Below are 15079 nucleotides of genomic sequence, written 5' to 3'. Positions count from 1 at the left end.
TCTCCAGGACCGGCTTGACCTCGCTCTGCAGGGTGCTGGAAGCAGAGGGGAAAGGGCTGGAGCATGAAGCTGATGGGGCCCACAGCTTTGAACTCAGCTCAGGCCTAGCCAATCCCTGCTGAATTACAACTTGCATCTCCAGATGGCTAGCGATGCTGAGCCACCCATCACCTACCTTCCCTTCACACCCCCCTCCCCAGAAGGCTCGCCACTGCCACTGCTGACTCCTCAGTCTACAGTGAAGCTGACACTGGGAGGAAACAGCAGGGAGCAGTGGCAGCTGAACACACTGGTGCACATCTGGAATCCCAGCCACTGAGGAAGCCCTAGCAATAGCTGGGCGTGGTGGCACCTGTTATCCTAGCGGTATGAGCAGCATGCACAGACCAGGCAGCCTGGGCCTACACATGCATTCTGTGAAATATAACAAAGGCAAAAAAGCACTGGGGGCATGGCTCATGTGGCAGAATGCTTGCCTAGCGAGGTCAACCCTCAGTATCACCACAAAGGAAGAAACAGTGTAGCTGGAGAGGAGTATAAGAACAGCGATGGGCCCCATCTTCTGCAGGGACTTGGCCACATTGAAGCAGACTTTGGTGTCAGGGTCCCTTGCTATTCCCACAACGGTGGCCAGCATGTGCTTGGTGATGATGTCCTGCCTGCACACCTCTGACAGAACCTGGCCAAGCACAGGCACACGATCAGTACAGTCAGTGCCTGGCACATGGGCCTGGGTGTCAAGGCGGCGAGAACCCTCACCAGCATCCAAAAGGCACACACAACTGACACCACCTCCCCGCGACTACGATTTACAATGAGATCAACTCTGAACACACAGCCAACAGTGTGCCTCACACAAGGTCACCCACACCCAGGCCAAGGGTGCCAGAGGCCTGGAGTCCGCCCAGCTCCAGATGTGTACCACTGGCCCTGGCCTCCGGCCTCTCCACTCCCAAACTTGGTGTCACAGCTTGGCTGTGGGTGCCTCTCCCCTGCCAATCCGGCTCCTCGGCGCAGTTGGGGCGCGGGCCACACTCACGTTTATGCAGAAGTGGGTGGTCATAAGATGCAGATATTTGGGGTATCCGGACATGGCCAGCACCTTGAGGATGATGGTGGTATGTGCCCACTTCTTCCCGAACTTCTCCACCAGCTTCTTGAGGTTTCTGGTGGCTGCCTCATAGATGGCATAGACTGCAAGGGGGACAGGAAGGCCATGGGGGAGTTTTAGAGTGGGTCAGGGCTCAGCGCCAGCCTCCCACAAGGTTCCAACAGCAGTCGGCACTACACAGACAGAACAGTGGCGAGGCCCCGCCCACTGGCTGCCAGCTCCTTGTGGCAGGACTCACCATGGTCCACCAGCCATGCCATGCACAATGAGTTGAGTTTCTCATCAAAGAATTCTATTCCCTGCCAGAGGAGAGAGGTGGTGAGGGCTCTGAGGGTGAGGGAGGCTGGCCAGCCTCCTCTCCCCTCCCCGCCCTACCTGGCATGCCCTGGATCATGCACCAGCTACCTAGCCAGCAGGGGCATGTACTCAATGATGGCCAACCACAGGCACCACTTGGCGTCCTCGGCTAAATCCACGATGGCTGGCAGAAGCGACTGGGACAGCTGCCAGATGGCGAAAATCTTCACATAGTCCAGGTTGGAGATGATGTTCAGCTGCACCTCTGGGCACTGCAGAGGATGGGGCTCCAGTGATGCCTGGCCCAAGGAGGCCCAGAATGGGGGGAGGGGTGTGCCACCCCACAGCAACACCCTACAGACCTGCCATCTCCCCAAGGTCACTGCCCCAGCCCCAAACTGGCCCTGGCGATACCTGCTGGACTCTGCGATGGCAATCGATCACCTGGGTGGGGGACTCGGGGAGGGAATACTCACCTGTCCCTCAGCTGGGCCAGGAAGAGTGGCAGGAGGTGATCAATGGTGTTGTCTTTGCCCAGAAGGGGAGAGAGGCCGATGATGACAGAGGCCAGGGCAGACTTCACGTGCTGGTTGGCATCTGACACCAGTTCCTGGGAGGGAGAGGAGAGGGAGGCCCTGGGGGACCAGCCTCAGCCTCCTCTGCACATGATTGGCAGGGGGCATGGGGGCGGGCTGCAGGGGTCCTGTCTCCATCTCTTTGGCTGAAGCCTGTGACCCAAGTGCCTGGTCCGTTTCCACAGCCTGTTCTGTGCCCTCTTTAATGCCCAGCTGACTCCCTCCCTCAATCCAGTTACCTTGACGCACAGCAAGATCTGGGTCATGATCAAGTTCTCCCAACAATCTACAGAGAGGTTCTCGCAGAACTCTGCGGGACAGGGTGGGGGATGAGATGGTGCCGGCTGCACCTCCAACCTGAGCCCCCCTCCTCAGGCATGGGCCACGGGCACACACCTTTCACCTTGTGGGAGGCCGCGGCCCTCACCTTGGCCTCACAGTCCTTCATCAGGTTCTAGAAGGCAGGCACCAGGTCTGTCTTGGTGATCTCAGGCCCCATTGCTTTCTGGAGCTGTAAACTTGGAACCAGGGAGAGGCAGGGTGTATGGAGCGAAAGGGGTCTGGAAGACTCTCTCAGCTATTGAGGCCAAAATCCAGGCAGAAGCGGTGCAGAGGTGTGGAGACTAGGCAGGCTGCTCTCCCCAGAGCCAGGAGACATCCCCAACAGCATGTGCCAAAACCACAGACCTTAGTTCACATTGTCCCAAGTGGGGCTTTCTGTGACCAGATCCAAAAACATGCCAGCGATGCACAGTCTCCCGCTTTTACATTTCTACTAACATATAGTGGGCTGAGTCACTAAATGGGCAGGGGAGCTAAGGAGAGACTTCTCAGAAGAGGGAAGAATGGCAAAGAAGCACAGGAGGTTATGCTCATCATTCCTGGGCATGAAGGAAGTACAAATCACAACAACCCTGAGATTCCATCTTAATCCAGTTAGATTGGCCAGCATTGTGAATTGGAACAAATGCTGGAAGGGATGTGGAGAAAAGAAGCCCTACTGAGCTGCTGGTGGGAATGTGAACTAGTGCAGCCACTCAGCACAGCAGTCTGCAGGTTCCTCCAAATACTAAACACAGACCTTCCCTCCCACCCATTCCTGGGCATCTACACTGAGCATCATGACAAGGACACCTGCACACCCATGTTCACTGCCACACTACTCACAATAGCCAAGATACAGAAACAGCCCAGTTGCCCCACAGTAGATGAGTGGACCCACAAATGTGGACAATGGAACTTTACCCAGCCATTAGAAAGAATAAAATAATGTCATTAGCAGGGAAATGGATGGAACTAGAACAAATCATGCGAAGTGAGGTAAGTCAAGATTGGAGATTAACGGTGCACGTTCTCTGATATAAGGAAGTTAGATCTAAAATGTACTGGGATATGACAAATGCCACAAGATTCCAGAGACTCACACACAGTGAGACCAAAGGAGAATAGTCTTAGGAGAGAATCACAAAGGCCCAATGCCTAAGCATCTCTTCATATTCATATAAAATATTACACGTACAGAAACAAATCCCAAGATGTGGAAACAAAATACATATATATGTTTTGGTTTTAGCTTTTGATACTTCTGTGTTCTTTATCTGATAAACAGTCTGTTCTCATGTTATCTTTGGGAGGGTCCAAGGAGGGAAAAGGGATGGAAAAAAGTGCATCCATGGAGCTCACTGGACATTGATGAAAGTGAACTGCACAACTCATGGGTGGAGAAGGGAGGGAGGGGCTGGGAGGGAATGAGAGAACAGCAGGCACTCACTGTACAAAAGAAAATGTCCTGCCGAAACTAAACCAAGATGAGTTAAACCTTCTTAACAGGGCCATATCAAGTATTGAAATAGAAACAGCAGTAAGAGTCCTCCCATCTAAGAAAAGTCCAGGACCAGATGGTTTTACAGTGGAATTCTACAAGACCTTCAAAGCAGAGCTCACACCAATACTCCTCCAACTCTTCAATGAAATTGAAAGAGAAAGTTCACTACTGAACTCATTCTATGAAGCCATCATAACCTTCATCCCAAAACCAGGCAGGGACTCATCAAAGAAAGAGAACTATAGACCCATTTCTTTGATGAACATTGATGCAAAATTTCTAGACAAAAGTTTGGCCAATCAACTTTAACAATTCATCCAAAAAATCATACACCACGATCAAACAGGATTCATTTCAGGGATGCAAAGCTGGTTCAATATACGCAAATCAATTAATATAATTCATCATATCAACAAGAGCAAGGATAAGAACCACATGGTTTTCTCAATAGATGCAGAAAAAGCATTTGACAAGATCCAACACCACTTTATGATAAGGGTTCTGGAAAAATTAGGAATCCATGGAACCTTCCTCAATACAATAAAGGCTGTATATGACAAACCAACAGCCAGCATTGTACTTAATGGTGAAAAACTAAAGCCATTTCCTCTAAACTCAGGAACGAGACAAGGATGTCCACTCTCTCCACTGCTCTTCAATCTAGTATTAGAATGCCTAGATACAGCAATAAGACAAGATGCATAAAGGGGATCCAAATAGGGAAAAGAGAAATAAAACTCTCCCTCTTTGCAGATGACATGATCTTGTATTTAAAGAATCCCACAGACTCCACTCCCAAATTACTCAAGCTTATTCAAAACTTTGGCAAAGCAACAGGGTATAAAATTAACCCTCAAAAATCAACAGTTTTCCTGTATGCTAACAATGAGAAAAGTGTGGCTAAAATAAGGAAAGCAACTCCATTCGTAATAGCCCCACAAAAAAAAAATTACCTAGGAATTAACTTAACCAAAGAAGTGAAGGACCTCTATGATGAAAACTTTAAAAACTTGAAAAAGGAAATCAAAACAGAACTTAGAAAGTGGCAAAAATTCCCATGGTCCTGAATTGGAAAATGGCAATACTTCCCAAGCCTATCTACAAATTCAATGTGATACTTATCAATATTCCAACCTCATTCTTCAAGGAAATAGAAGAGGCAATCCAAAAATTCATATGGAACAATAAAAGACCCCAAATAGCAAAAGCAATCCTCAACAGAAAGAACAGTGCTGAAGGAATAACAATGCCAAATTACAAACCCTACTACAAAGCCATAGTAATCAAAACAGCTTGGTATTGGCACAAGAACAGACCTCAGGACCAATGGAATAGAATTGTAAACCCAGAAATGAACCTACAGACCTACAGCCATCTAATCTTCGATAAGGGAGCAAAAAACATAGAATGAAAGAACGACAGCCTCTTCAGTAAATGGTGTTAGCAAAATTGGTTAACTACTTGTAGAAAACTAAAGCTAGATCCTTATATATCACTCTGCACCAGAATCAACTCCAAATGAATCAAAGACCTCGGAGACAAAGCAGATACTCTGAAAATATTACAGTATGGAATAGAAGAAACCCTCGATCTCCTTAGCACAGGCAGAAATTTTCTTAATAGAGATCCAGAAACACAACAAATCAAAGAAAGGTTGGACAAATGGGATTGCATAAAGTTGCAGAGCTTCTGCATGGCAAAGGACATAGCTAGCAAGATCAATAGAAAGCCCACAGATTGGGAGAAGATCTTCACTAGCTATACAACAGACAAGGGTCTCAAATCTAAAATATACCTGGAATTCAAAAAATTAAATCCCCAACAACAAATCTTCAAAGAAACAAATGCCCAATAAGTAAGTGAGCTAAAGACTTAAAGAGAAACTTCTCTGAAGAGGAAAGAAGAATGGCCAATAAACACATGAAGAAATGCTCAACCTCCCTAGTCATAAAAGAAATGCAAATCAAAACAACATTGAGATACCACCTCACCCCAGTTAGAATGGCAAAAATCAAGAACTCTAATAACAACAGATGCTGGAGGGGATGTGGACAGAAGGGAACCTTACTTCATTGTTGATGGGAGTGTAAACTTGTTTATCGCATGAGATTCTTATCTCCAATTCTTATCTCCACTCTCTGGTGGTAGAGTGCCAGCCTGGAAAAAGAAAGCTCAGGAACAGCATCCAGGCCCAGAATTCAAACCGCTGGACTGGCACAAAAGAAAGAAAGAAAGAAAATAGAATGAGACATTTCTGTGCAGGAATTTCTATGGCAATAATGGCCATTTATTTCTAAACATGTTTTCATCCCTAGAGAACCCATTTGGAGATTAGAGTAAGCATTTCATGCATATTCCTGAAAGCAGGGTGATCTCTTTTCATGCCTGGTTGTTTCTGAGGAGGTAGCTTCATTCTCTAATTCCCTACTCATTTTCATCGTTAGCAGTGGTGATTTTGAAGCAGAAATTTGTCATTGTGCTCAGGAGAGGATCAGCAGTGACTCCTCACCCTGGGTGTCTGGTCTACCTCATTGCATGTGACTCCATTCCTCACCTGGACCCTTCTGGTCTTCCTGACAATTCCTCTGCCCTGTTCTTGTCTGTTTCAAGAACATGCATTTGCCTTTCTGTGTCTGACTTCTTGCATTTTCCACAGCGATCTGTAGTTCTACACATGTGGCAGGAAATGACAGGATTTCCTTCTTGTTCCTGGCCTAGTCGTACTTTGTGATGGAAATAGGCTACATCTTCTTTTTGTGTGTGTGTGAAACACCTTTTTCTTAAACAGCAAAACAGAAATGCAACACAATTTTAAATATTTGTAAAATTAGGTGACAAAAGGGATGCAAAAGGGATGTTTGCAGTATGACAATTACATCTTCATATAGTTAAAGTCATTTATGAAATCTTATACTAGCACATAAGATTATCCCATGATTAAAGTAGTTCAAATCTAATAACCATAAGCTATATTAGTGGATCTCCTTTCCTAGTATAATATCTTAATATTACCTCTGATAGTGATTCCTTTATCAAATGGAATCTATGAACTAAATTTTTAGAAATTGTTATGAGAATGACTAAAATTCTACCAATCAATTAGTTAAATTTACAGAGTGAGATAAAAATACTGAGCTTCCCATGATGCTGATCACATGTATGGTGTATAGTGTACACCATTATATGTTATAGGCTGTGATAGACAATTTGCCCCAGAAAAGTTAGAATGAACTTATGACTTTAAACAAGCATCATTATTCCACAATACTGTGAAATTTGGGAAATTATGTAATCACTTAACCACAATTTTAAAAAAAAGAACATCAGGGAAGGTGGGGAGGGAAGGGATGGTAGGGGGAAAACAATGGAGGGGGAAACAATACTCAATAGGAAGTGGACTCATTACGTTGCTCATGTAACTGTAACCCTCTGTATAGTATCTTTACAATAAAAAAATTAAAAAATACTGAGCTTACCAATTATTATACATATAAAATTCTCTCATTCATGATTCTATACTAGAACACTCTTCAAGGAATTTCATAACAGCTAATTTACTGGGTACAACAAATAAATCTTGCTACCAAACCCTAGAGCTGGAAGAGCATAGCATGTGGTGTACTGTAAGATCAGTCACACTTAACCCATATTCACATATTTATTTATATATATATATATATATATATATATATATATATATATATCCTGGAAGATCTGTTCTGTGTCAGAGACAATACAAATTGGGAGTGAAAACATTTGGAGTTGGTTGCTACTTTTATCACATTTTTTTTTTACCTATTTCTATGTATTCCTCCCAGACTTTCTACTTCTAATCAATACATAACCAAAAAAAAATTTTAGGGGGAGGGAGTCCAGTTGTGGGGCCTGAACTCTAGGCCTGGGCACTGTCCCTCAGCTCTTCAGCTCAAGGCTAGCACTCTACAACTTGAGCCATAGCGCCACTTCCGGTTTTTTTCTTTTTGCTTATGTGGTGCTCAGGAATCAAACCCAGGGCTTCATACATGCAAGGCAAGCACTCTACCACTGAACCACCTTCACAGCCCATTACCAAAATTCTTATCTTTTCAGATAGCAAGTGGGTTATTTGGGGCAAAAGCAAGTTGGTTCTTTGTTTTTAAACAGATCTCAATATGATAATTTAGTTTCAACTTAAAATCCTCTTTATAGCCCAAATCTGTTTTCAAATGATTAAAGAGAAACCATCAGTCCTACCTTATTATTAGAAAGTACAACTGACAAACTTTAGGCAAGGTTTTGGTTAACTTCAGGACTTACAGATCAGATGACTGTCAGTTGATTACTACTCAAAGTACTTTTACAAATGTGAAACTATCTTGACTTAGGAGAAGGTAAATGCGGAGGATGAGGCAGATGGAGGGGAGGCACACAATCGTGAACAGGTACATACATAAAGCTGTGCATTCAGTACATGATTTTGGTCACATTTTCACAACATGATTATTTTCTTATATATCTTACTAAGTAAGCATGTAATAAAAGACTAAGCCTATATATCAAAGCAAATTCAATAAAACATTCATTTTCAAGTTTCATAAATATATGCAATTCTAATTATAAAGTCTCTACAACACATCTGCACATTTTCTTAGACTAACATAATACACAGACTCATGGAAGTCTTCTGTTAAGTAGTTAATTTTGCCTAGATTTGAAATTATTTTCATAAACATTCAATGAAGCCACAAATAAAGGAACTGTAACATTTGGAATCTTCCCTAGTTTAAAGGGGGGAGAGTAGGAGGGTGGGGGAAGAATGGAGAGAAAGAAGGGGGGAGAGACAGAGGGAGAGAGAAGCAGCAATTCCATAAATGAGAAGGGAACTCAGTCCCTTACTTTCTTCTGCTTTTCATGTCAGTTGTTTGGAAAACACTAGAAGCAGACATGAGGTTTTCTATATATTGTCCAAAAAGGTGGTCTTCTGATTTTAGCTTCAGGTTTTCTTCCTTAACTGCACTACACTTGCTGAGAGATCTTCAGGCTTGAGGAATTGGCCAAGGTCCTGGAGCTGGACAATGTCAAGAGTGAGATCATCCCCATGTTCTCCAATCTAGCCTCTGATGAGCAGGTGGGTCCCTGCCCCATTCCCCACCCCTCACCCCCCCTTGGGCCCTCGGCCCGTGTGCCCCGTGGGCACTCAGCACCCCTTCTGCTCCCCAGGACTCCGTGCAGCTTCTGGCAGTTGAGGCATGTGTGAACATCTCCCAGCTCCTGGCCCAGGAGGACCTGGAGGCCCTGGTGATGCCCATACTGAGCCAGGAGGCTTAGGACAAGTCCTGGCGCGTCTGCTACATGGTGACCAACAAGTTCACTGAGATGCATGAGGCCTGCAGTGCACAGGCAGGGCCAAGGCTGAAGGGAAGAGGGACAGGTGTCTGTCCTGCATGGAGCGGGCACCCTGACATCCGTGGGTAGAGAAGCCAGGGCTGGATCTTGGCATGGTCAGGTTAGACCGACTTGCGTGCAGCCCCGCTGGCCCCACCCCTTGCGGGGTGCATGTTCATGCTGGGAAGCTCGCCCCACTTTGCACATGGCAGGGCCTAGGAAAGACAGGAAGGCAAGCTCTCTGACCTGGGCTCCAAGCGAGGAAGACAGCTCTTGTCCTGTCCAGAAGTGCAAGTTGCAGACAGACAAGGAGCTGAGGTAGAAACAGGGCTTCCCACCAGCACTCCATACCAGTTACACTGGTAAAAGAGCATGAGGAACTACGAGGGCTGCCTTTGTGTGTGTCCTTACTGTGGACCCATTGGCTCTGGTGGTGATCAGGAGCAAGTGGTGGTCAGGAGCAAGCGTAAGACATCTCTGGCAACCAGTCTCAAGAAAATGCAGAGTCACTAGGCACACCTTCATCCAGACACGTGTTCATACTGGCAGAATGGGGCTCTGAACTGGAGCCTTGTGCTCGCTGGGCAGGTGCCCCCTTCTTGAGGCACACCCCACACTTTGGATTTATTTTTCAGCTAGGATCTCAAGCTTTTGCCTGGGCTGACCTTGGATTCCAATTCTCCTAACTCTGCTTCCTGTATAGCTAGCTAGATTGTAAGTGTGAGCTGGTGTGCACAGTCCATTTTATACATGTATACTGTTATTATAGAGGGGATGTATAGAGGGATTACAATGGCATGCATGAGTCAGGTAATGAGGACATTTCCTTTTTGTACAGTGAGTGTCTGCTGTTCTCTCATTCCCTCCTAGCCCCTCCCTCCCATCTCCACCCTCAAGTTGTGTAGTTTACTTTCATCAGAGTCTAGTCAGCTCCATAGCTGCAGTTTTTATTTCCAAACTTTTTCCCTCTTGGACCCTCCTAAAGATAACATGAGATCACACTGTTTATCAGATAAAGAAAACAGAAGTATCAAAAGCTAAAACCAATATATATATATGTATGTATTTTGTTCCCACATCTTGGGATTTGTTTCAGTATGTGTAATATTTTATTTGAATATGAAGAGACGTTTAGGCATTGGGCCTTTGTGATTCTCTCCTAAGACTATTCTTTGGTCTCACTGTGTGTGAGTCTCTGGAATCCTGTGGCATTTGTCATATCCCAGTGCATTTTAGATCTAACTTCCTTATATCAGAGAGAACGTGCACTGTTAATCTCCAATCTTGACTTACCTCATTTCACATGATTTGTTCTAGTTCCCTCCATTTCCCTGCTAATGACATTATTTTATTCTTTCTAATGGCTGGGTAAAGTTCCATTGTCCACATTTGTGGGTCCACTCATTTACTGTGGGGTATCTGGGCTGTTTCTATATCTTGGCTATTGTGAATAGTGTGGCAGTGAACATGGGTGTGCAGGTGTCCTTGTCATGGCGCTCAGCGTAGATGTTCAGGAAAGGTTTGTGTTTAGTATTTGGAGGAACCTGCAGACTGCTGTGCTGAGTGGCTGCACTAGTTCACATTCCCACCAGCTGCACAGTAGGGCTCCTTTTCTCCACATCCCTGCCAGCATTTGTTCCAATTCACACTGCTGGCCAATCTAACTAGGATAAGATGAACTCTCAGGGTTGTTTTGATTTGTACTTCCTTCATGCCCAGGGATGATAAGCATTTCTTTGTGTTTCTTTGCCATTCCTCCCTTTCCTGAGAAGTCTCTCCTTAGCTCCCCTGCCCATTTAGTGACTCAGCCCACTATATTTTAGTAGAAATGTAAAAGGGGGAGACTGTGCATCGCTGGCATGTTTTTGGATCCGGTCACAGAAAGCCCCACTTGGGATAATGTGAACTAAGGTCTGTGGTTTTGGCGCACGCTGCTGGGGACGCGGCCTGGCTCTGGGGAGAGTAGCCTGCCCCGTCTCCATACCTCTGCACCACTTCTGCCTAGATTTTGGCCTCAATAGCTGAGAGAGGCTACCAGAACCCCTTGGGATCCACACTCACCCCTTCTCGCTGGTTCTGGGTTTCCAGCTCCAGAAAGCAGTGGGGTCTGAGATTACCAAGACAGACCTGGTGCCTGCCTTCCAGAACCTGATGAAGTACTGCGAGGCCAAGGTGAGGGCCATGGCTTCCCAAAAGGTGAAAGGTGGGTGCCTGTTTTCCATGCGAGGAGGAGGGGAGCGCAGAACGGTGGAGGTGCAGCTGGCACCATCTCATCCCCCACCCCAGCCCACAGAGCTCTGCGAGAACCTCTCCACAGACTGTCAAAAGAACATGATCATGATCCAGATCATGCTGTGCACCAAGGTAACTGGTTTGTCGGAGGGAGTCAGCCGGGCATGAAAGAGGGCACAGAACAGGCTGTGGAAACACCCCAGGCACCTGGGTCACAGGCTGCAGCCAAGGAGATGGAGGCAGGGACCCCTACAGCTTGCCCCTAGCCCCCTGCCAATCATGTACAGAGGAGGGCTGAGGAAGGTCTCCTGGGGCCTCCCTCTCTTGTCCCTCCCAGGAACTGGTGTCAGATGCCAACCAATATGTGAAGTCCACCCTGGCCTCCATCATCATGTGCCTTTCTCCCACCCTGGGCAAAGACAACTCCATCGAGCAACTCCTGCTCCTCTTCCTGGCCCAGCTGAAGGACTAGGTGAGTCTCCCCTCCCCCAGCCCCCTGCCCAGGTGATTGATGGCTATCCTGGAGTCCAGCGGGGCTGCTGAGCTGAGTGATGAGTCTATGTGTGATGGGTAAGCATGCACGTGTGGGGTTGAACAGAGCTCACAATCTGGGAGCCAGAAGCAGTTCAAACTCTTTCTGTCATGGAGCACCTGCTGTGTTTGCCCCGGCCCTGCTGGATAGTGGGGGCATGGCATGGATGAGGCTTGCCCTGGAGGCGGGGCTGTGCTCTGGTGGGGGTTCATGTCAGTGGAGGGAGTTGAGGTGACAGGAATGAAAGGCGCAAGTCTCAGTACTGGTGGGCCAAGTGTCATGACTCCTCCCTTCTGGCTCAAGCCTCAACTGGGTCCTGACACAGCTGTCCTGGGTGGAGTTGGGGCTCACCTTTCTTCTCCCACTGTGTTATTTTTCCTCATGAGTCATTCTCTCAGAATGACTGCAGGTGTCATATGATGCCCAAGCCTCCATCACTTAATGTCAAGTGTGGCTCTGTATGTGGCCTTGTCACTGTGTCCCTGGGGCCAGGTTGGAGTTAGGGCAGTGGCCCTGGGGAGATGGAAGGTCTGTAGGGTGTTGCTGTGGGGTGGCACTCCCCTCCCCCCATTCCAGGCCGCCTTGGGCCAGGCATCACTGGAGCCCCATCCTCTGCAGTGCCTGGAGGTGCGGCTGAACATCATCTCCAACTTGGACTGTGTGATCTAGGTGATCGGAATATGGCAGCTGTCCCAGTCGCTGCTGCAAGCCATTGTGGAGCTAGCCAAGGACACCAAGTGGCAGATGCGGCTGGCCATAATCGAGTACATGCCCCTGCTGGCTGGGCAGCTGGTGCATGATCCAGGGCATGCCAGGTAGGGCGGGGAGGAGAGAGGAGGCAGGCCAGCCTCCCTCACCCTCGGAGCCCTCACCACCTCTCTCCTCTGGCAGGGAGTGGAATTCTTTGATGAGAAACTCAACTCATTGTGCATGGCATGGCTGGTGGACCATGGTGAGTCCTGCCACAGGGAGCTGTCAGCCAGTGGGCGGGGCCACGCCACTGTTCTGTCTGTGCCCTGCCTCCCAGTGTTGGAACCCTGGCTAAGGCTGGTGCTGAGCCATGACCCACTCTAAAACTCCCCCATGGCCTTCTTGTCCCCCTTGCAGTCTATGCCATCTGTGAGGCAGCCACCAGCAACCTCAATATGCTGGTGGAGAAGTTCGGGAAGGAGTGGGCACATGCCACCATCATCCCCAAGGTGCTGGCCATGTCTGGAGACCCCAACTACGTGCATCCCATGACCACCCTCTCCTGCATAAACGTGAGTGCGGCCCACACCACACCTGCACCCAAGAGCCGGCTTGCCATAGAAGGGGCACGCACGGCCCTGCCGTGACAACAAGCTTGGGAGTGGAGAGGCCGAGGGCCAGGGCCAGCAGTACAGATCTAGAGCTGGGCGGGCTCCAGGCCTCTGGCACCCTTGGCCTGGGCGTGGGTGAGCTGGTGTGAGACACACCGTTGGCTGCGTGTTCAGAGTTGAGCTCGTTGTAAATCATAACTGAGGGGAGATGATGTCAGTTATGCGCTCCGTTTAGATGCCAGTGAGGGTTGGCGTAGGCTTGACACCTGGGCCCAGGTGCCAGGCGCTGACTGTACTGATTGTGTGCCCATGCTTGGCCAGGTTCTGTCAGAGGTGTGCGGGCAGGACATCACCACCAAGCACATGTTGCCCACTGTCATGCGCATGGCAGGGGACCCTGTTGGCAACGTCCACTTCAATGTCGCCAAGTCCATGCAGAAGATCGGGCCCATCCTCCACAACAGGTGCACTGGGACTTGCTGTTCTTATGCTCCTCTCCAGCTACACTGTTTCTTCCTTTGTGGTAATACTGAGGGTTGACCTCGCTAGGCAAGCAATCTGCCACTTGAGTCATGCCCCCAGCGCTTTTTGCCTTTGTTATATTTCACAGAGCACATGTGTGGCCCAGGCTGCCTGGTCTGTGCATGCTGCTCACACCACTAGGATAACGGGTGCCACCACGCCCAGCTATTGCTAGGGCTTCCTCAGTAGCTGGGATTCCAGATGTGCACCACTGTGTTCAGCTGCCACCGCTCCCTGCTGCTTCCTCCCAGTGTCAGCTTCACTGTAGACTGAGGAGTCGGCAGTGATGGTGGCGAGCCTTATGGGGAGGGGGTGTGAAGGGAAGCTAAGGTGAGAAGTGGCTCAGTATTGCTAGTCGTCTGGAGATGCAAGGGGGTGGCCAGGCCTGAACTGAGTTCCCAGCTGTGGGCACCCATCTGCTTCATGCTCCAGCCCTTACCCCTCTGCTTCCAGCAACCTGCAGAGTGAGGTCAAGCCGGTCCTGGATAAGCTGACCCAAGACCAGGATGTGGGCATCAAGTACTTTGCCCAGGAGGCCTTGACTGGTGCGGGCTGGGGGTGGGTGGGCAGTGGCAGGTGGGAGGGGTGGTGGTGCCCGGTCAGGGGCCCAGGAGGGCCAGAGGGTGGCAGAGCCCAGGCAGGGACTGGGTGGCCAGACAGGCGGGTGGATGGGGAGAGGGTGGTGGGGCCGGGGCAGGGGCGCAAGAGGGCCAGGTTGGGCTTCTGAGCCAACCCATTCCTGTTCCTCCAGTTCTGTCTCTTGCCTGATGCTGGAAGAAGAGCCAGTGCTTGGGCCTTCAGTGCCCAGCCTCTGGTCCACCCTCAGCTCAGCACTCCTTGAGCTCCTCCCTCAAGGAGCCAGTGTGTCGCTGACAGCCCTCCCCGTGCTTGGCCTGATCCCAGACCTGGCCCCATGCACATTTCATGAGCCACCTGGGGAGATGGCGCCCGGCCCCCTCCCAAAGGCTGAGGGACACACAGTGGGATGGACAGCAGCCAGGAGGAAGGCGCCACTCCTGCCCTGTAGGGATAGATGCGAGCATCCAGGTCACTGCCTCTTGCTGCTGAGATGGGGACCCCATTCCCATCTCCCTCCCACCTTTCTCCCTTTCTCTCCCCCCACCTCCACCACCGTGGTTTATTTGTGTCAACTGTTCTGTTTATATTTTATTACTTTTTTCTCTCTTTTCAAAAGAAATAAAGGTGTAGAAACAGTTGGCCCTCAGGTATTAGTGGGGGCTGGGGAGAGTGTCCTGGGGACTTAGTCTCTGAACTTTTCTGTGAGGAGACTTAGTCCTAAACACTCACACTGAGTGTCCT

At 48.8% G+C, this 15079-nt stretch overlaps 2 pseudogenes; one reads left to right on the top strand and one right to left on the bottom strand.

Annotated features, from left to right (window-relative positions):
- Positions 1-228: 228 nt before the first annotated feature.
- LOC122125531 lies at positions 229-3129 on the bottom strand (annotated as a pseudogene).
- Positions 3130-8191: 5062 nt separating this feature from the next.
- Positions 8192-14583, top strand: LOC122125530 (annotated as a pseudogene).
- The last annotated feature ends 496 nt before the right edge of the window (positions 14584-15079 follow it).

The sequence above is a fragment of the Dipodomys spectabilis genome, unplaced genomic scaffold, assembly GCF_019054845.1.
Source record: "Dipodomys spectabilis isolate Male_0828 unplaced genomic scaffold, ASM1905484v1 ptg000266l, whole genome shotgun sequence".
In the NCBI taxonomy this organism is placed as follows: Eukaryota; Metazoa; Chordata; class Mammalia; order Rodentia; family Heteromyidae; genus Dipodomys; species Dipodomys spectabilis.
Note: the sequence above shows the minus strand (reverse complement) of the source record. Positions and strands in the feature narration are given on the sequence as shown.